Source organism: Elgaria multicarinata, chromosome 8, assembly GCF_023053635.1.
Source record: "Elgaria multicarinata webbii isolate HBS135686 ecotype San Diego chromosome 8, rElgMul1.1.pri, whole genome shotgun sequence".
NCBI lineage: Eukaryota > Metazoa > Chordata > Lepidosauria > Squamata > Anguidae > Elgaria > Elgaria multicarinata.
Window position 1 is genome coordinate 10,589,690 of NC_086178.1, and position 21,311 is coordinate 10,611,000.

Below are 21,311 nucleotides of genomic sequence, written 5' to 3' on the forward strand. Positions count from 1 at the left end.
CGCCCACCAGCGTTTCCACCCAGTGCTGCCTGCTATTTGGCCCACAAAGCCCATCCTTCACACGAGGGTCGCACATAGCTGCCAACGTGTGGACCCTGTCAGTTTGGATGGGCTCCAGCCTCCGCGTCACGCCGTCCCTAAGCCTAGTCACCGCTTCGCGGACCTCGGGCTCGAAGCGCCTGCCGGTGACGGGATCCCTGTACTCCAGAAAGTCGCCCATCTGTTTCTGGAGATGCCTGCATACAGGGATCACCTGGCTGAGGAGGGCAGAGCTTTTGCTCAGGGTCTCGGTGGCGTTCAGGAACGGCTTGAGGACCGCCACCAGCTGGGACATGGCGTCCCACTGCTGCTTGCCCAGGTGGTGGACGCCCATGTCCCTGACCCTGAACAAGTCGTGGATGGCACGCTGTTGCTCCACCATCCGCTCCAGCATCAGGTAGGTGGAGTTCCAGCGTGTCACCACATCCTGCACTAGCCTGTGCTGCGGGAGATTCAACTCCTCCTGCTTCTCCCGCAGCAAGCGACTGCCCTTGACGCTGTGGTGGAAATGGCCTGCCACCTTTCTGCAGCTCTCCAGGAGGTTACGGATCCCGGACAGGGGACCGAGGTTGGGCTTGCTGCTGCCCATCCCAAGGCCATCCCTCACCACCAGGTTCAAGACGTGCGCGATGCAGCGGACGCCCTCGAATCCGCCGTCGCGCACCGCCTTCACCATGTTGGCTCCCCCGTCCGTGACCATGTAACCACGGGTGACCTTCTGCCCAGCTAGCCACCCATCCACCATGCGGTTCATGGCCTCCGTAATCTCCCCTGCCGTGTGGGACTGGTCCATCACTTGCATGTGGAGGAGGGCCCAGCAGTAGCCCTCCTTGCCAGTCCCTGTAGTGCTGGATCCTTCCTGCCCCACGGCTGCCCACCAGTGTGCCGTCAGGGACAGGTAAGCGTGCACTCCGCCCTCGCTGGACCAAATGTCCGAGGTGAAGTGCACCATCCGTGCCTCTGCCTGGCACAGATGACCCAGCACTAACTCCTTGCAGGAACGGTACAGGGAAGGCACCACCCGCCTGCTCAGGGTGGTGCGACACGGCAGCTTATAGTATGGCACCACAAGCGCCATCAGCCTCTTGAAGCCTGCGTTGTCGACGAGGCTGAATGGCTGGTCGTCCAACGCCACCATCTCACCGATTGACGTGGTGATCTGGGAGGGCGTTGGAAAATGCCATCTTGTGGTTCCATACTTCCCCCACCCCATTTCCGGCAGGGTTGCCTGCCTAACCCTTCTGGGGATGGGAGATGGAGAGCTGAGACTGGAAGTGCCAGCAGCAGCAGCAGCAGCCGCCTTCGGCTTTCCCCTGGAACCAGTCGCCTTGCCCGCCTCTTTCCCCAGCAAGACCGACTGGTGCTGCCTCTTAAGATGCATCTTCATGCTGCTGGTTCCATAATGCCCTGTCGATGAACCCCTGCTTAGGCTGAGTTTGCAGTGGCTTCAGACAGCAAAGCGGGGATCCGCTCCCAACTCAAAGTGGTCCCACACGATGCTTGTCTTTCGTTTCCGTGGTGACACCACCAATTGCCCGCCTGAGCTCTCTGGTGTTGCCACAGAAACAGGGGTGTGGGATGAGACTGGGGAGAGAGCCTCAGCCTGCTGCTGCTCCTCCTCAGCCCCCACATCCTGGAGGCCCACCGCCTCCTCCTCCTCCTCCCCCCCTCCACTGTGCTGAGGACCTCGTCTAGGTCCATCATCGGGCTCGTGGGCTGAAAGGAGAATGAAGGAGTTGGGGATACTCCTCCTCCTCTAATGGCACTGCTGCCACGTGCCTCTTGCAAACGGGCACTTTTCCCATTCCCACCCTCAAAAAGAGAACGCCGGGCACAAGTTGCAGAAGAGAGTGGCTCTGCCTGCTGCTTGTCCTGCTTCTGTTTTGGAGCAGTCAGCCAAGGAGTTGCCCGTTTGAGTTTCACAGGAGGAGAGGAAGCCTGCTTACTGCTGGCAGACTGAGCCTTGCTGCTTTCAGCACGCCTGCTTCCTCTTTTCATGATGACTAACAAAATATTAATACTACTAATACTATGTATAAGGTACTACTAAGAATATGTATAAGAAGAATATAATATGTTTAAATGTAGGGAAATGGGACAAGAACAATAAAATATACTACTACTAATATGTATGAGAATATACTAATATATATATATATATACTACTAAGAATATCTACAAGAATATAATAATATGTTTAAGAATATTACTAATAAATGTAGGGAAATGGGACAAGAAATGGGACAACCACTACTATAACAAGAACAAAATATGAATACTACTACTAATATGTATGAGAATGTATACTAATAGACTACTAAGACTATGTAAAAGAATATAATATAATATGTTTAAGAATAGGGAAATGGTGTGCGTATGCTTTCCCCAAAATGCTCAATCTGTGGCTGCCTGTTGAACTTGACAAAAGCAGCCCACTCTGTCCAAGTTACACAGAGAAGAAAAAGAGAATCCAATTTTTTTGGAATATTTGGTATATAGAAGATAGAAGGAAACACAATCAGGATTTAAGAGAGGGGAGGGGGAAAAAGAACCAACCACTACTATAAGAAGAACAAAATATGAATACTACTAATATAATATGTATGAGAATGGACTATGTGAAAGAATATAATAAAATATGTTTAAGAATATAAATGTAGGGAAATGGGACAAAAAGTGTGTGTATGCTTTCAAAAGAAAGCTTTCACAAAAGCAGAACAGTCAGGCTTTAATACAGGGAAGGGGGGGGGGCAACCAACCCAACCACACACTCCAAAATTCAAAAATAAAGTTTATATTAAATCAAAGTAAGGGGAAAACACAGGGCAAACTAAGCTACAAGTCAGAAAGAAGCAAACAAACACACACACGCGCCAAACTAAACCTATCCTAATCTATCTCCAAAGTCCAAAGGAGGAGCACTAACTAACTAAGTGTTCCCTCCACGAACGCCAACCCACAAAGAGACACAAAACAGAAAGTTCTCAGGGTGGGTCTGCCTTAGTCCCCCCTCCAACGCTGGGATTGGAGGAGGATGCTTTCTGAGGAGATCAATTCTCATCAGGATTGGGAGTTGAATGTGCCTGTCATCGCTTCCAAAAAAATAAAAAAATAAATAAAAAAAACCCAAACCCCGATTTTTAAAAAAATATTGCACGTGAACCACAGCACGCAGAAAGTTGAGAGTGGTCTCAAAATGACCCCCATCCACGACTCTCTGTGCACAAGAATTTTCAGAACGATAGCTTAAACCCCCCCCCAGTTATCCCCGATTCTTTCCCTCAATGCAATCCTATGGGCGAAAAGCCGAAACGCAGTTTGAGCCGCGCGGTTGACCCGATTTTCACAAAAATATAGCACGCGACCCGGACAACGCAGAGAGGTGAGAGTGGTCTCAAAATGACCCCCATCCACGACTCTCTGTGCACAAGAATTTCCAGAATGATAGCTTCAAAAACAACGTAGTTATGCACGATTATTTGCCGCAATGCAATTCTATGGCGAAATGTTTTCAAGATGGCGACCGGAGCGCTCCGCCTGAACTCGGAGCTCTGAAAAATGGTCGCTTCTCTTCGCCTTGCTTCTAGGGGGTCCGCGGTCCGCTCCTACTCCACCTCTGGGTAAGGCGGAGCAGGCCAATCCGCTACTGCTTCTACGCTCCTAATCGGAGCGGAGCACATCCCTACTTTAAACTGAGTCTTGTGACATTGATGTAGCACACCTTACTACATGGTGGAACTCTAATTAAGAACACTGCGTAAAATTACAAATGATTACAATAACCTCCTTTGATTTCCAGAGAACGCAGAGTGCAATCACACAAATCAGAACATGCTTCTTGTGTTTTGCATTGTGCCTGCCTGACTTATATTTCTATCCTGCCAAATCCTGACTGATCTCTTTAAGAGAAACTGCAGGTCATAACACATGTGTCTTTCTTAGTTCATTATCATAGAATCATAGAATAGCAGAGTCGGAAGGGGCCTACAAGGCCATCGAGTCCAACCCCCTGCTCAATGCAGGAATCCACCCTAAAGCATCCCTGACAGATGGTTGTCCAGCTGCCTCTTGAATGCCTCTAGTGTGGGAGAGCCCATGACCTCCCTAGGTAGCTGATTCCACTGTCGCACTGCTCTAACAGTCAGGAAGTTTTTCCTGATGTCCAGCCGGAATCTGGCTTCCTTTAACTTGAGCCCGTTATTCCGTGTCCTGCACTCTGGGAGAATCGAGAAGAGATCCTGGCCCTCCTCTGTGTGACAACCTTTTAAGTATTTGAAGACTGCTATCATGTCTCCCCTCAATCTTCTCTTCTCCAGGCTAAACTTCCCCAGTTCTTTCAGTCTCTCTTCATAGGGCTTTGTTTCTAGACCTCTGATCATCCTCGTTGCCCTCTTCTGAACACGCTCCAGCTTGTCTGTGTCCTTCTTGAATTGTGGAGCCCAGAACTGGACGCAATACTCTAGATGAGGCCTAACCAGGGCCGAATAGAGAGGAACCAGTACCTCACGTGATTTGGAAGCTATACTTCTATTAATGCAGCCCAAAATAGCATTTGCCTTTCTTGCAGCCATATCGCACTGTTGGCTCATATTCAGCTTGCAATCTACAACAATTCCAAGATCCTTCTCATTTGTAGTATTGCTGAGCCAAGTGTCCCCCATCTTGTAACTGTGCATTTGGTTTCTATTCCCTAAATGTAGAACTTGGCATTTATCCCTATTAAATTTCATTCTGTTGTTTTCAGCCCAGCACTCCAGCCTATAAAGATCACTTTGAAGTTTGTTTCTGTCTTCCAGGGTATTAGCTATCCCACCCAATTTGGTGTCATCTGCAAATTTGATCAGCGTTCCCTGCACCTCCTCGTCCAAATCATTAATAAAAATGTTGAAGAGCACTGGGCCCAGGACTGAGCCCTGCGGCACCCCACTCGTTGCCTCTCCCCAGTTTGAGAAGGTTCCATTGATAAGTACTCTTTGAGTCCGATTCTGTAGCCAACTGTGGATCCACCTAATAGTTGTTCCATCTAGCCCACTTTTAGCTAGTTTGTTAATCAGAATGTCATGTGGTACTTTGTCAAAAGCTTTGCTGAAGTCAAGATATATGACATCCACAGCATTCCCACAGTCCACAAGGGAGGTTATCCTATCAAAAAATGAGATCAAATTAGTCTGACAGGATTTGTTCCTGACAAATCCATGTTGGCTTCTAGTAATCACTGCATTGATTTCAAGGTGCTTACAGATTGACTTCTTTATAATCTGCTCCAGAATTTTCCCAGGGATGGATGTCAGGCTGACTGGTCTGTAGTTCCCAGGTTCCTCCTTTTTGCCCTTTTTGAAGATAGGGACAACGTTAGCCCTCCTCCAGTCGTCCGGCACCTCACCCGTCTTCCATGATTTTGCAAAGATAATAGACAAAGGTTCTGAGAGTTCTTCCGCTAGCTCCTTCATTACTCTTGGATGCAGTTCATCGGGCCCTGGGGATTTGAACTCATTCAAGGAAATTAGGTGTTCTTTGACCATTTGTTTATCAATCTCAAACTGCAATCCTGCCCCCTCAACTTCTGCTTCACTTTTTCCAGGGGGGTCATAGATCCGCTTTTGGGAGAAGACCGAGGCAAAGTAGGAATTGAGCACTTCAGCCTTTTGTTTGTCGTCTGTTATCAATTTGCCATCCTCATTAAGCAGTTGAACCACCATTTCTTTCCTCTGTCTTTTACTACTCACGTATCTGAAGAAAGCCTTTTTATTGCTTTTAGCATCCCTCGCTAATCTCAGCTCATTCACAGCTTTAGCCTTCCTGACGCCATTTCGGCACTTCTGCGCCACTTGTCTGTACTCTTCTTTTGTAGCCTGGCCTTCCTTCCACTTCCTATATGTATCCCTTTTTGTTTTCAGTTCATCAATAAGCTTTATATTCAATAAGCTTATATTCAATAAGCATTATATTCAGAGGAAGTGTAGTAATCACAACTATAATTACTACTTTGCTCTGGTATGGAGCTTTTCTTGCCCATTGAAAGGAAGCTATATTTACCTCATTAAATTGCATCCATCTCAACGTGCAAGCCATAGATCAAATTCTAAGTTTGATCTAACTTATTTGGTTGTGGCAGTCAGGAGTGTAATAGTGAGCCAGCTATAGGCATTTGGGGATGGCGTAGGACCTATGCCATGGATTATCGTGACATATATGATTTCTGCATTAGATGGGGATGAAACTGCCTTAGACACCGTGACAGATTATTACTGTTGGGAGAAGAGAAAGAGGAATGAAGCCATGCTAATTCTCTGGGCCTCCCAGTGGTCTTCAAAACTATCAGATAAGATATCCTTCTGGACTGCCTGTTTAGACTCAAGATTTGTGACTCCTAAATGACCAGGTTGGTGTGTTTGTTACTCAATTGTTTATAGTCCACCCTCAAAGTTACCCATCTCAGGCGTTCCCTTCTGATGAGTAGGTACCAGAATGTGTTTCTGGGAGTATATTGTCCCTGCTCCTTAAGACTTCTTCTATCATATTCCACAAGGTTCATTTTTGTCTACCTTGTTGATGAATATCTACATGCTCACAGCGGGTTTTGGGATATTGTAGATCTTCTGATGACACACAGCTCTATTTCACCTTTTCACCTTATCTATCTGCAGCAGAAGATTGCATGAATGAGTACGAAGCCATATGTGGACAGGGCTGGGCTGAGATGATTCAGCAAGAGGTGACTTACTGGCAAACTGGGATTTCACCAGTGAGAGTGGGGCAAGGAAGGAGCCAATGCCAGCAGCATTCCCCAGTACAGCACCCATGAGGGTTCTCAATAGGGCTGTGCTCCACTTCTCTTCGGGGTGGAGAAGCAATTGCGAGGCGGCCTGATTCACCTCCGGAAAAGGCAGAGGCGAAGAGAGACGGGGGGGCTGTGGATCGAGGCGAAGAGGAGCGCCTCAATCCGGAGCTCCGGATGCATGTAAGTGGGGGGATGCATGAAAGTGTCCCCACTTTCTTTCCCTGTTCCATTTGCCGTCTAGCCCCATGTGCAGTCTCAGCTTTCTCCTTTTCTCTGAATTTCCTCCGCTTTCCTTCCTCTGTTTAGTCTTCTGTCTCCTCATGTTCCTTCAGCTTCTGTGCTGCCTTTGTCAGGAGTGGAGTTCAGGTTGGGCTTGACCTGAAAACACTGGAAAAAATATGTTTTTGCCAATGTGCTGCTTAGGCTCTGAAAATTCTCCTTTTCTTGAAAATCCTTCTTTACAATCAATAAAGGTGACTTTCTCTCTCTCCCTGTCTCCCTCTCAACTTGCCCTTCCACCCCCATTTCTCTTTCACCTTCCAATCAATATAGTTGCCAGATTTATGGCTTTGCGAGGGGAACTTCTGCCCACGCTCTTCCTCTCCTTGATGTAAACACAGGTGCCAGAGTGAACTTACAAACCTTTGTCTAGAAGGTAACCAGCCTGAAATGAAATGGAGAAATGTATGCCAGGATGTCCTTGGGTGGAATGCAAATGTAAGCAATTTGAATGTCCCAGTTTTTTCCCAAACTATAGAAACTGTCCATGGATCTTATCAAGAGAAGGAGGGGGAATGACGCAGAGACAGTGACTCTTTCTGAATTGCCCTGGCTATAGTGGGAGGAAGGTGCAAAGGAATGAAGGTGACCTAGGTGCCAGGAACAGCAGAAGGAGGGAGGAAGTGGGATGTACACCAGATGCCCCAATTCCTCAGATATAGCAAGGCGGAGATGGGTCTGAAGGGAAGCAAGGCAGAAGTACCCAAAACAACACATTTATGGCTCTGAGGGCAACCTTGTGAGTCACGGTAAGGCTGTCAGAGGGGCTGTTAATTATGCAGTAAACAAGCCACTTGTGCTGGCACTGAACATGATGAACTATCAACAAAGAACATCCAAGACAACCATCTCTCTTACAGCCATAGACGCTACTGGGTTATACATCCAGCTGAGAGGCAAGGGAAGTGCTCCCTTGGCAGGAATCCCACCTTCCACTTGGCAGGCGGGATCCAATAGCACCGGTGTCCCGAGGCTCAACTGCAGAGATTGCATAATCCAAGAGAGAGAACTGGAAAAAACAGTGCCATGGATTACCAGGATATTAGCCTGCTCCTTAGGGGTTGTACTACCAACTAAGGGAGAAGGAGCTTCATCCCACTAGCTGAATATTGTGCTGCTGCAGTGAAATCCACACAAAAGACTCAAATGACGCTGGGGTTATAGGGCTTTGCTAAACAGAGGTTTCAACCTTGGCTGACCCTGGAATCACCTCTGTGCATCCAGATGATGCACAGGAGATCCCAGGTTCAGCCAGGGCTGAAACCACCTTCGGACTGGGTTAACCAGAACATCTTTTGGCCTGGTATTACCCGCAGCCTTGGGCTGAGCCCAAGACTGTGAGTGTCTAGCTCATTCCGCTGCTTTTCCTGGCTACCCCGCTTACTCGTGAGTAGCTGAGACAAGGGGCAGAGACTGGGGGAGGTGTGGTGGGGAAACGAAGCCGGAGGGAAAGGTGGGGATCAGAGGAAGGGGGAAGGGGGCGGGGGGGGCGACAGGGCTGGCGGGGGGGCGACGGAGCTGGCGGGGCTGGCAGGCGGGCGATGGGGCTGGCGGGGCTGGCGGGTGGGTGACAGAGCTGGCAGGGATGGGGGGAAATGAAGTCAGTGGGAGAGGGGGGGACTCATGGCCAGAGGGGGAGCTGGGAGAAGTTGTTTGTTTGTTTTTTCAAAGGGCCTTACCTAAGCATAGGAGCGTTCCTGCGTCCGGCCCCTTTAAAAATAAAATAAAATACTGGATGCGACGGGGCTTTGCTTTCCCCCCATCACATCCACATCTAGCAAGGCACGACAGGCACAGGCTACTTGAAGTACGGGCTCGCTGCTCCTCCCGCACGGATTAGGCGGTAGGTCTAGCAAAGCCCATAGTCTGCTTTCTCTGCGAAGGACTCAGATTTCGGCGATTATGTCCTGCTGTGATCATGGGTCTTTCCCCCTTTATAGTGGATTATAAAGGTGTGAGGAATGTCAGCTTCTTCCTAACATGCGAAAGCACTTCACTGAAATTTCAAGTGTATTTTTTATCCATTTTCAATGCACTGTACTGTGGGCATGTTCTCAAGGACCAGTATTGCTGTCATAAGAGAGGGGTGTGACATTCTTCAGGGCTGAGCCTTTCTCAGCAGTATGGGAAAAGTAAAGATTTACTTTACTTTTCAATGGGATTTACTTTACATTTACTTCTCGATCCTCCCAGAGTGCAGGACATGGAATAATGGACTCAAGTTAAAAGAAGCCAGATTCCAGCTGGACATCAGGAAAAACTTCCTTACTGTTAGAGCAGTGCGACAATGGAATCAGTTACCTAGGGAGGTTGTGGGCTCTCCCACACTAGAGGCTTTCAAGAGGCAGCTGGACAAGCATCTCTCGGGGATGCTTTAGGGTGGATTCCTGCATTGAGCAGGGGGTTGGACTCGATGGCCTTGTAGGCCCCTTCCAACTCTGCTATTCTATGATTCTATTATTCTAAATCCCATTGATTTCAACTGCTGCCCTTTAGTCTGTGCTTGGAGGGGAGAGAAACGGTCAAGGGTGGTGGTGGAAAGATTTCCCCTCTTTCCACACCTGGGAGCTTTACCTAAGCAGGTGGGAGGGAGGGAGCCTCCAGGCAGCGTTAGGGGATTTACTTTACTCAAAACGTGACCTGCTGCCCCTTGGTCTATGCTTGGAGGGGAGAGAAACAGAGGGAAGGGGGAGGCTGGAAAGATTTCCCCTCTTTCTGCACCCTTTTCCTAAGCACACACCAAGGGGCAGAATGTAGCAATTGAAATCAATGGGATTTGCAGCAGCAACCCTCACCCACATATATACAAATCAAGTAGACTGGACCGCGAGGGAAGAAAGGAAAGTGAGGGGGGAGAGACTCTTTAGATCTGTGTGTGTTTTTAACTGCAAAGAAACATGTTGTTCCTCTGTAGGTCCGGAAGAGTGCTCTTCAAAGGCTGGTCATTTTCACCCAAATGTCTTGTCAGTTTCAAGTGAAGTTCTTTGGCTGCCTCTGAATCAGTGTGTGTGTGTGTGTGTCCATGTTGGTCCTTTTCCAACCTACTTTGTGTTGCTCTTGTTCTTATTTGAACGGGAGTTGGTGGGGGAAGGACACAGATCTTCCATTCCTTTGAGCAGAGATAGAAATGTTCTCCATGGGGGAATCCTAGGTCTCCCCACCTTTTTCTTTTCATTTTTTAACAATGGGGGACCAGTTTTTATTGGGATCCCCCACATGGGAAAGGATGGCTTAATCCTCTCAGTAACTGTGATTTGCCTCTCAATTTCTCTGCCACTGGAGGTCCTGGTTCGGCATTTGAAGTCTCCTCCTCCATACACAGGGTGTTGAGATGGCCACTTCCTACCTTACTTAGCTCCCTCACCCCAACAATTATCAGTGCACTTCAAGACTGCTATAAAGCACTAGTTTAGAGAGCTTCGGCTGTGGGGCGGTATATAAATGTAATTAAATAAATAAATAAATAAATAAATAGTTTAAATCTAGCCCTATTTTAAAGAACTCGTAAATAACCGTGAGTAGAGAATGGGTGAACAATGAATGCCTCATGCAGAAGAGTGAAAGCGAGCAGCACAGGCATACAATGTCCCTGGGGTGCACTGACACTTGCAGTTGGGAGAGAAGTGGTTGATTGTAAAGCCTGTCAGCATACTACGTGGGGAAAGTTCAGAAGTAAACAGTTATGCATAAACAGCAAACTGGATATAGGTGATAAGGATTTATTTAGCAACCAATTGCAGCACAAGTCAGTTTCAAGTTCTGAGAGGCCCCATCTATACAGGGAATTTACTGTGGTGCTACTGCACCGCATATACAGGCATGACACACGACATGACCTCCCATCTGTATTAGCCTTGGCCATAAAACCCGTATTTTCTCAAATTCCTTTTGTGATGGATTTTCCTTTTCCTGTGGCTTCCCTGCATTTCAAGTTCAGCGCATCTCAAACTTGCAGTACTACTCCAAGGAGAGGCAGGGTTGCTTTCAGTACTGTCAGGAAAAATGGCAAGTTTTTAATCATGTTTGCTGATGTGTATCTGTACATAACACACACACACACACACACACACACTTCTGCTGGCTTCCCTCCTGCTCTTTTTCTCCACCCAATGTACTGAACAGTTAGTGCAATGAGTAATGCAGCATGTTGCTTTTGCAATGACTCTTGAAAAACAACAACACCTCTGCTTCTTCCCATGATCACCTCTCCCCCTAAGTTTACGGAATGTGAAAAAGGGGTGCAGGGAGGGAAGAAGCCAGACAGAGGGCAGCTCACCTATTCTGGAAATGTTGCTCCCCTCCCCCTGCCTTTCAAAAAAAAAATGGAACTTCTTTTCAAGCCTTCCCAATTCTCTCCTTTGTCCTTTTTTAAATTTCATTCCCTTAACTGACATGTGTTGATATACAGGTCTGCTCAGATGTAAATCACATTGTCTTCAGTGAGGCTTACTCCTGAGAAAATCAGCATATTGCTTTTGGGAAGATGTTTAAGAAACTACAACTCCACTCCTTTGCATCCTTGCACCTACAAATAAGCTCAATTAACATCAAAAAGAAGAAGGAAGGAAGGAAACTTGTTGATGTTCTGAGACTCTACCTACATAGCCAATTTAATGTTGTTTAGGGTTACATTTCTTTTACAACAGCAAGATTTATATCAAGTCTTCACTTGATTAATTGGCTACGTGGACCACAGGAAGAGGACCTTCTCTTCTGCTGCTCCCAAACTGTGGAATAGCTTGCTGGAGGAGACTCATCAGCTTGACAGTCTTTTAGCATTCAAGAAGGCTGTCAAGTTTGATCTCTTCCAGCAGGCCTATCCAGTGGAATTTTAGGATATTTTAGTATGTTTTAGGATGCTTTTAGGATGTTTTTAATCCGTGTATACCGTGTTTTTTATCATTACTTTATGTGTTTCATGCTTGTTGTTGTTCCCTGCCTCGATCCAATTGGAGAGGCGGGTAAGAAATATATTATTATTATTATTATTATTATTATTATTATTATTATTATTATTTTGCATCAGTGTCAGAAGATGCCTCTGTGTACATTGGGCCATCGAGTGGAGAAGTAGAATGGACACAGCAATTCAAATCACTACATCTTGTGGTCATGAATTCCATAATTTAACGATGTGCTGTGTGAAAAAAGTGCTACTTTTCATTTGTCCTGAATCTCCCACCAATCATCTTCATGGGATGACCCCATTGGGTTCTGGTATTTTGAGAAAGGGGGAAAAATGTCTCCCTGACCACATTCTCAGACCATGCATAATTCTTTACACCTCTATCATGCCTCCCCTTAACATCCTTTTCCCCCAAGCTAAACAATCCCAGCTGTTTACAAGCTTCCTCATCTCAGCACATAATTTGAAAGATAAGAAATCTTAAAAGAATGACATGATTGGAATCAAGAGTGTCCCTCGATCCCATGGGGCAGAACTCTCTCACCTTGGATATCTGGATGATTTGTCAGGAGGAGAAGTGCCCATCTCAGAGAAGTGGTACTTGTCTCTGTTCCCGCGATAAAGAAGTCGTGAATGCACTGAGCCAGGTTCTCTTCATCATAGGTAGAGTTGGGGTCATTCTTGCTCTAATGTTGAAAATGGGAAAAGGTAAAATTGAATTTAGAATGAATTATAGGCTGTTCCTAAACACTACCTTACTTTCTGTGCCATCCTTGTTGTCGTAGCAGCCTATTATGTCTCATACTTGAATGTTTTGAGATCCATGTACTGACTTATGTGCAGACAGCATCATCTGCTGATGATTTGTCTGTTTGAGGCAGTGAGTCTGAATGAGGCAGTGAGTCACTCTATGGCCTTAGCTAGACCGGGCTTTATCACAGGTCGAACCCCAGGATCATCCCTGTGTCTCCACATGACGCACAGTGTATCCCAAGATCAGGGAGGGATGATCCCTCCCTTGCCCCAAGATAGAGCCCTTACCTTTGGGCCTTTTTTTCCCACGGTCTCAGGGTGATGTTGGGTTATTGCCAGAACTTTTCTCCTTCTGGAACTCTGTTTGTGCTCAGAAACAAACACACATCACGCAGGTCTTACACAGCAGAGCTGGTTTATTTCCTTCAGGCTTCTGTGCAGTTCAATTCAGATCAGTTCAGATCAACACACTGAGGCATACACAGAGAGCAGTGATCATAGAGCAGTGATCAGTAAGCAGTGATCAGTTCCATTTTACACAAGTGAGAAACTATATACATATCTTACACAATTCTTATCTACATTACATACAGCTGTGATGAGGCTAACTTAGAATCTTGGCAAGGTTCCCAGAAGAGCCTCTATCTCAAGGTAATTGCCCACAGATAGACTTTCTCTGTTTAACCCTGAGATAGCCATACACACACAATTTTAATGACTAAGCAAGTATTTCTTTTCATATACTTAACAGTCCTCCTCTTGCGCATGTTGTTTAAATTGTGTTACAATCTGAGACCCAGCTTTAAAACATCTCTTTGTGTTTTACCATTGAACCTTCCACCTGTCCTTTCTCATTTTGTTTTACTTTGAATACCCATTTACAGGTAATGGCTTTACGACCTTCAGGTAAAGGTACTAGCTCCCACGTTTCATTTTTTTCCATTGCTCTGATTTCCTCTGACATTGCTTCATGCCAGCCCTGAGCTTCTGTAGGTTCCATTTCCTGAATTTCCTCAAATGAAGTAGGTTCATAGGCTATTAGTAAAGCTCTATGAGAAACCTGTTTGCTTTGGTATTCATCTGAGTAACGAATTGGAGCTTTGCGTTCCCTTTCTGATCGTCTTGGCATAGTTACAGGCATAGTTTCCTCCTCTACAGTTTCTTCCCCCTCCCTCTCTTGCTGAGATTGTTCAGGAATTTCTTCTGTTTCTACAGCTTTCTGTTCTACAGGCAAACTTACATACTGTTTTGTTTCCTGCATTTGTTCATGAAAAACTACATCTCTGCTCACAATTACACTTTTGTGATATGGAGACCACAAACGATAGCCTTTTGTTTGTGTATCATATCCCAACAGTTTACATTCCAAACCTCTCTGAGCTAGTTTTCCTGGTCTGTTTTCTTTCTGAATATGAGCAAAACATTTACTTCCAAAAACCCTTATATGTGACACTCTAGGTTTTCTTTTGTAAAACATTTCATATGGAGTTTTTTCATGTACAGAGTGGTAAAGCCTGTTTAACAAATAATTTGAGGTGGACAAAGCTTCTGCCCAGAACAGGTTAGACAATCCTGACTCTTTCAATAGAGCTCTTAACATGTTCTGCAAGATTCTGTTTTTCCTTTCTGCAACTCCATTTTGAAATGGTGAATATGGAGCAGTAAGGTTATGTTGTATACCCTCATCACTGAGGAATTTTTTAAATTGGTTGCTAAGAAATTCACCTCCCCGGTCCGTTCTTAGATTAGCTATAGGTTCTTTAAATCTATTTTTACTCCACTTAACAAAGGCTTTAAACTTTCCAAAAGTTTCACTCTTCTGTTTTAACACATACACAAATCCAAATCTACTGTAATCATCAACAATAGACAAGAAAAATCTGTTTCCTCCTTGACTTGTCTCAAAAGGACCTGCAAGATCTGCATGGATTAATTCAAAAATTCTTTTTGTTGTTCTCTCACTATGTTTTGGAATGTTTGACTTATGACACTTGGTTTCACTGCATACATTACATTCTACATAGTTAGAACATGGTTTGATTTTCACCCCTTCACACAATTCTGGAATCTTAGAAATTGTTTTATAGTTAGCATGACCAAACCTTTTATGAGTTAAATGGATACACTCTTGGTGTGGTTTGCAATTGGCTATTGTTTTTGTTGTGACTTTGCTGGCTACAACTTCATTTTTTGTACAAGTATTAATCACATACAAAGATTCTTTCATTATTCCCTGCACACACACCTTGTTTCCCTGTTTTATAGTACAATTTTCTTCAGTAAAACAAACCTCATACCCCATTTCTGTTAACTGAAACACACTTAGAAGGTTTGTTTCCAATTCTGGTACATATAAAACACTTTGTAGTTCAACTCCCAGACAATCAAAATATACATTACCCACACCACAAATCTGGATTTTTGTTCCATTTGCAAGGGTAACACATTTTTGCTTTGAAGTAGAAGTTTCCAAGGTTACAAATGAAAGTTTGTCTTTTGCCATACTTATTGAAGCCCCAGAGTCCAAAAACCAAGGATTCATTGTCTCTTTGACTCTTGCTAGAAGACACTTCTTTGTTGATTCAGCTTCATTCATGTTGTTTTCTTCTCTCCACTTTGCTGTTGACTGCTTTTTCTTCTTGTTGCAATCCCGCCTTAAGTGTCCTGTGGAACCACAGTTAAAGCATTTCCTTGCCTTTAATGCAGCCACCACGTCAGAAGATTTATGGCTTTGTTGAAATTCAGCCACAGGAAGTTTAAGGCTCTGTTGTTTTGAAGCTTGTCTTCTTTCATAGGTTTCCAGTAGTTTTCCAGCTACATACTCGAGGGTTAAATTTTTCTCCTCTTGACTTTCCATCATGGTGACAACCGCGTCGTACGATGAATCAAGACTTGACAAAATCACATAGACTTGGTGTATAGTTGTAAACTCCATCCCTCGTGCCCTGAGTTGATTGAAGATTTCTCTCATGCTTTTCAAATGGTTTGACATAGACTCCCCTGGTTTTAGCTTCATTCCATACAGTTTCCGGGTTAGAATTACTTTACTGCCCGCTGTTTCTCTTTGATATACAGCTTGTAGCACATTCCAGCACTCTTTTGATGTATTCAAAAACTGAATGAAGGAAATTTGAGAGTCTTCCACAGCTAATGCAATAACTGCCATTGCTTTTGCATTGTCCTTAAACCATTTAGCATTCTGTGGATCTGCTCTATCTGGTGGATCCTCTGTGACTACATACCACAGTTCAGCCTGAATCAGATACATTTGCATTTTGTAAGACCATAATGCATAGTTAGAGTCATTCAGCTTTTCCAACAATTGATGCAAACCAGACATATTAGCTCCTGCCATTCCCTCTGCTTTAGGAATTGGTATCTCACCGTCCTCCTGCTCAGAGTCCTCCTCAGAGTCAGCCGACTGAGATTTTTTCCTCACTTTGCAGCACTGGCTTTAGTTTGATGTCTTCCTTCATCAACAGTTTTCTGTTTTAGCAGACTCCTGGTTCTGATACTGCACCGTTCCCATCAAGTTCTGGTTCTTCTGCCTGGGTTAGGCTGGCGTAGACTTGCCTGGACTGGACTGGACTGGACTGGACTGGGCCCATAACCTTTGTTGGGTTATTGCCAGAACTTTTCTCCTTCTGGAACTCTGTTTGTGCTCAGAAACAAACACACATCACGCAGGTCTTACACAGCAGAGCTGGTTTATTTCCTTCAGGCTTCTGTGCAGTTCAATTCAGATCAGTTCAGATCAACACACTGAGGCATACACAGAGAGCAGTGATCATAGAGCAGTGATCAGTAAGCAGTGATCAGTTCCATTTTACACAAGTGAGAAACTATATACATATCTTACACAATTCTTATCTACATTACATACAGCTGTGATGAGGCTAACTTAGAATCTTGGCAAGGTTCCCAGAAGAGCCTCTATCTCAAGGTAATTGCCCACAGATAGACTTTCTCTGTTTAATCCTGAGATAGCCATACACACACAATTTTAATGACTAAGCAAGTATTTCTTTTCATATACTTAACAGGTGAGCCCGAGACCGTGGAACATGTGGCCTGTTGCCACAGAGACTGGGAGCCACATGAACACAGAGACAGCCCTGGCTGTGTGGTTCTGAAGATATTATCATTAGTTGCATCATGATTTTGTGTGTTTTTGGGACTTCCCTCCCATCCTCCTATGTACTTGTGAACATAAAGTCACTTGGTTCTCTGCTGGAACAAGAGAACGTGAATCTAAAGGAGTGCTTTTGTATGGCTGTGTGATTTACCCATTCCTCATTTGCACTTATAAACTTGAAGATCATGTGTCTGAGTGCTTCCTTTCTGTGTAAGGGTTGCTGGCTGTGGGCAAATCGTAGACTGTTCCACCTCTGGTGACCCCCTTGCTCCATGTCCAATGATGCCCTTGGCTTAGACTCTGGTAACCTGTTTTCTGCCACATCACTCAGATTGGCCACCAATCACCATTGCATGGAGCCTATCTTAAATACCACCAGGCAAGAAAGCTATAGGATGCAAATAGGTCTTTAAGGTAAAGCAAGGGCCAAAAGGTGAAGTAGAACTCAACAAGGCAAGACTTGTGGGCAAAGATATCTACAGGAGAGTAGAGAAAACTTTAATGAAAATTTTGCCCCCAGTTGCGAAATACAGTGCTATCAGAATAGTCATGAATCAAGCAGCCTCCAAAAAGATGCAACTAAGGCACCTTGGAAGTGAAGAGTGTTTTTCTACATGGAGAGAGAATAGAGGAACTGTATCGAATAGTAGGAGTGTGATCCGTTTCTCCTTGGATCGGAGAAGCAGAAGCGTATCGGGGTGATCCGCCTCTGCTACAGGCGGAAGAGAAGCAGATCGGGGGGTTGGAGAAGCATGGCGAAGAGAAGCAACCATAAGCGGAACGCTTCTCTTTTCGCAGAGTGCTCCGCCCGCCATTTTGGATTTTTTCGCCCATAGGATTGCATTGTGGAAAAGATTAGTGGATAACTTTTTTTTTTCAAGCTACCTATTTGAAACTCACTGTGCTTAGAGAGTCGTGGTGGGGGTTATTTTGAGCCTATTTTCAGCACTTTGCGTGCTGCGGTTTGCTTGCTATAATTTTTAAAAAAATTGGGTAAAAAAAAGTGGGAGAGGTACCTTTTTGAAGTGCTGAGAGGCAGATTCAACTCCCAATCATGATCACCTGATGAAGCATCCTCCAATCCCAAAGTTGGAGGGGGGATAAGCAAAATGGGATATTTAGTAACTTGGGATACTGGGAAACTTTTCTTTCTTAATCTCTGAACGGACTTTTCCCTATATTTTTTTAAACAGTAGCCCCACCAAACGCACAAACACAACCTGAAATCATATACTAAGCAAATAAATAACAGATAGGAAACACAGTACTGTTACCCACAATAACCTTGGTGAACAACTGAATAGATGTGGTGCAAGGGGATGATTACCCCTAGGGCATGTGGACGTGCCCAGTGCACACACTCCTGCCCTTGGAGGGTCATCAGAACCCACCAAAGGTTAACCAGTGGAGAACCTATGCCTGTCATCAGTTGAAGTGCAAGTTAGCTTCTTAAAGTCTGTCAAATGGGCGGAGTTTCCCCTCTTCCTGGGCACGTCCACTTTCCTCTTACTGGTAAAACACAGACATAGCTTTTTTTAAAAAAAATCTTGTTGTGGTTCAGCAACACTGCTGCTTTTAATTCCACCCCTCCTTTGTTTATTTATTTATTTATTACATTTATACACCCCATAGCCGAAGCTCTCCCGGCTTTCCCTCTTCAGTGAAGTCAGGCAGGCTTTCATTATGGTTCAACTCCTTATTGTTGTTGTTGTTGTTATTATTATTGCTATTAATATTAATTAGTACTGCTATTATTAACATTATTATTTTGTTGTTGTTTAATAATGGCTGTGATCACAATGCATTCAATCAACTCTGAAGCAAGGATCACAAAGCTTTACTCTTATCCTCCTTGCCTCCTAGTTATGGGATGCAAAAGACAAGGCATCTCTCTGTGCTGCTCCCGCCTCTCAGGGATGGTTTGCATTACTGGCTTTGAAACAATCCTTGGCTCACTTCCTTGTGACAATAGAAATGTCTGTTCCATGCCTGCCTTCCCACCTCCCCCTTGGTTCTGGTGTTTTGGGGTATCTGCTGGGACTGACTTCCCCATAGATCTTTGGCATATCTCTGCCTTCCTCTCTGCCTGCCTGGTGCCTTGGACCTGTACTACATGATGGGCTTTGTGGTTCAACACCACAAGCCTCTGGCATGCCTGCTCCCAGTGCTGGCTGTCCTTCTCTGTGCCCGCCTCGCAGGGATGGTTTGTGTGTGTGTTGCTTTGACTCAGGGGATAAGTCCTTCCTGCACTCACTTAGACTTTTCGAAGTTCCAAATAATTTTTTAATTTTGGAAGAAGAGTCATATTTAGGTTTATCTACTCCCCAGTTCATTGCATGTTGGGATTTCCTTTGAAATGGCCATGAATAAAGCCCATTGAGCTGTCTGCAGCTTTAAAAATCCCTGAGATACTGGCTTGTCAGATTTTCAAAAATCCCCCCAAAATCAGGGGAGGCTTGGATCTGCTTGAGGCTTGGCAAGCATGTGTATACATGGATCAGGTGTCATGGTGCCTAATTTGACATTTCTAATGTGAAAATTGATGGAGTTCTAGCATGGGACTTGAATTGGGGTGAGTTAAAAGGTTAACCCCCTGCCAAAAATCAAGGGATGATGGGATTTGCTTGAGACTTGCCTTGAATGTGGATCTAGATCGCATCTGTGCTAGTGTATGCTTCCAAGTTTTTATCTGTCAAAGTGTCAGAGTAAATCCCATTTCTGAAAATGGGGTGTCAGATTTTCAAAAATCCCCCAATAATCAGGGGAGGCTTGGATTTGCTTGAGGCTTAGAATGCATATGTATACATGGATCAGGTGTCATGGTGCCTAATTTGACATTTCGAACATGAAAATTGACAGAAATATCGAAAGGGGTATGAATTGGGGTTAGGGGTGATGCTTTAAAGTTTAAAAACTCTGCCAAAAATCAGGGGATGATGGGATTTGCTTGAAACTTGCCATGAATGTGGATCTAGATGGCATCTGTGAGGGTGCCTGCTTCCAAGTTTTTATCTGTAAAAATGTCGGAGTAAATCCAATTTCTGTAAATGGGGTGTCCAATTTTCAAAAATCCCCCAAAAAACAGGGGAGGCTTGGATTTGCTTGAGGCTTGGCATGCATGCGTATACAAGGATTAGCTATCATGGTGCTGAGATTGAGGTTTCTAACATTAACAGAAAAAAAGTTGTAGGTGTTTTTGGATTTCAATGCAAGTCTATGGGGGGAAAGTGGAGCTCCGATCCGGTTCCGGAGTTCCGCAGCGAAGTGGAGCGGACCATAGGCGGAGCGGACCCGATGTGGAAGTTGCAAATCGGGAAGAGAAGCGGATTGGGGTGTCCATGCACACTCCTATGGATTAGCCCCCAAGATTCACAAACCCCAAGCAAGCAATACTTGTTAGTAAAGCTGTTTTCTTTCCTTGACTAAAAAAGCAATGGTCTCCTTTTTTGTTTCGCCTTTGTATGCACATGGGACTGTAAACACTTGTTCTGTTTTTCCTTTTATTCTGTGCTAGCTGCCTTTCTAACAGGAGGCAACAATAATCCCATTGGTATTTAGGCATGCCAGAGTATTTGGGGCAGTACTTAATCTCTACAATATTACTGTTTACTTTCATGATCAACTAATCTGGACTAATTGTTCTTTCATAGTTTCCTGTGTATACAGCAAAGCCATTGTGACATAATGGCTAAATTGTTAGATATAGATAGGTGAGTGATGGGTTCAAATTCCTGCAAAATCATGAAATTCAGTGGATGCATGGATGGTCTTCAACCATTTTAAGCCTACTCCACATGAAGGGCCTGCTGGAGATTTGAGCTCCATTGGAGGAGCCTTCCTCTGCATCCCAGCAGCGTTAGGCATCTATCATGGTGGGATATGGTAGAGCGCCTTCTCTGTTGTGGCATTCAGCACCAAGTTAAAATGTTGCTTTTTATCAAAGCATTTGAGGCTGTATTTGCCTAAAGCTACACAAATTTTTATTTGTTTTTATTGCGTTTTTTTATACTAGCATATATTTTTAATGATTTAATACAATTTTAGCAGTGGAAGTTACCTATTGTTCTATACTGTTTGAATTAAGGTGGGATACAAATAATAATAATAATAATAATAATAATAATAATAATAATAATAATAATAATAACAACAACAATAATAATAATGCATAAATAAAAATAAAAATGAATAAGTGGAAACTATGAGCATGTACGTAAGCTTCATAGAGTAATGTGGAATTAAAATATAATCAAGAAAGCATTTTGCACAATCAGGAGGGTTAAAAAAAATCTTTTTAGTTTTCTCAGTGTGAATTTTTATGTGGAATGGGCCCTAATCCAGAGTTATTGTTGTTGTTTTTAGTATAGAAGCAAAGTCTTCGTGCAAAGGTTTCCACTCAGCAACAGCAACCCTATTAT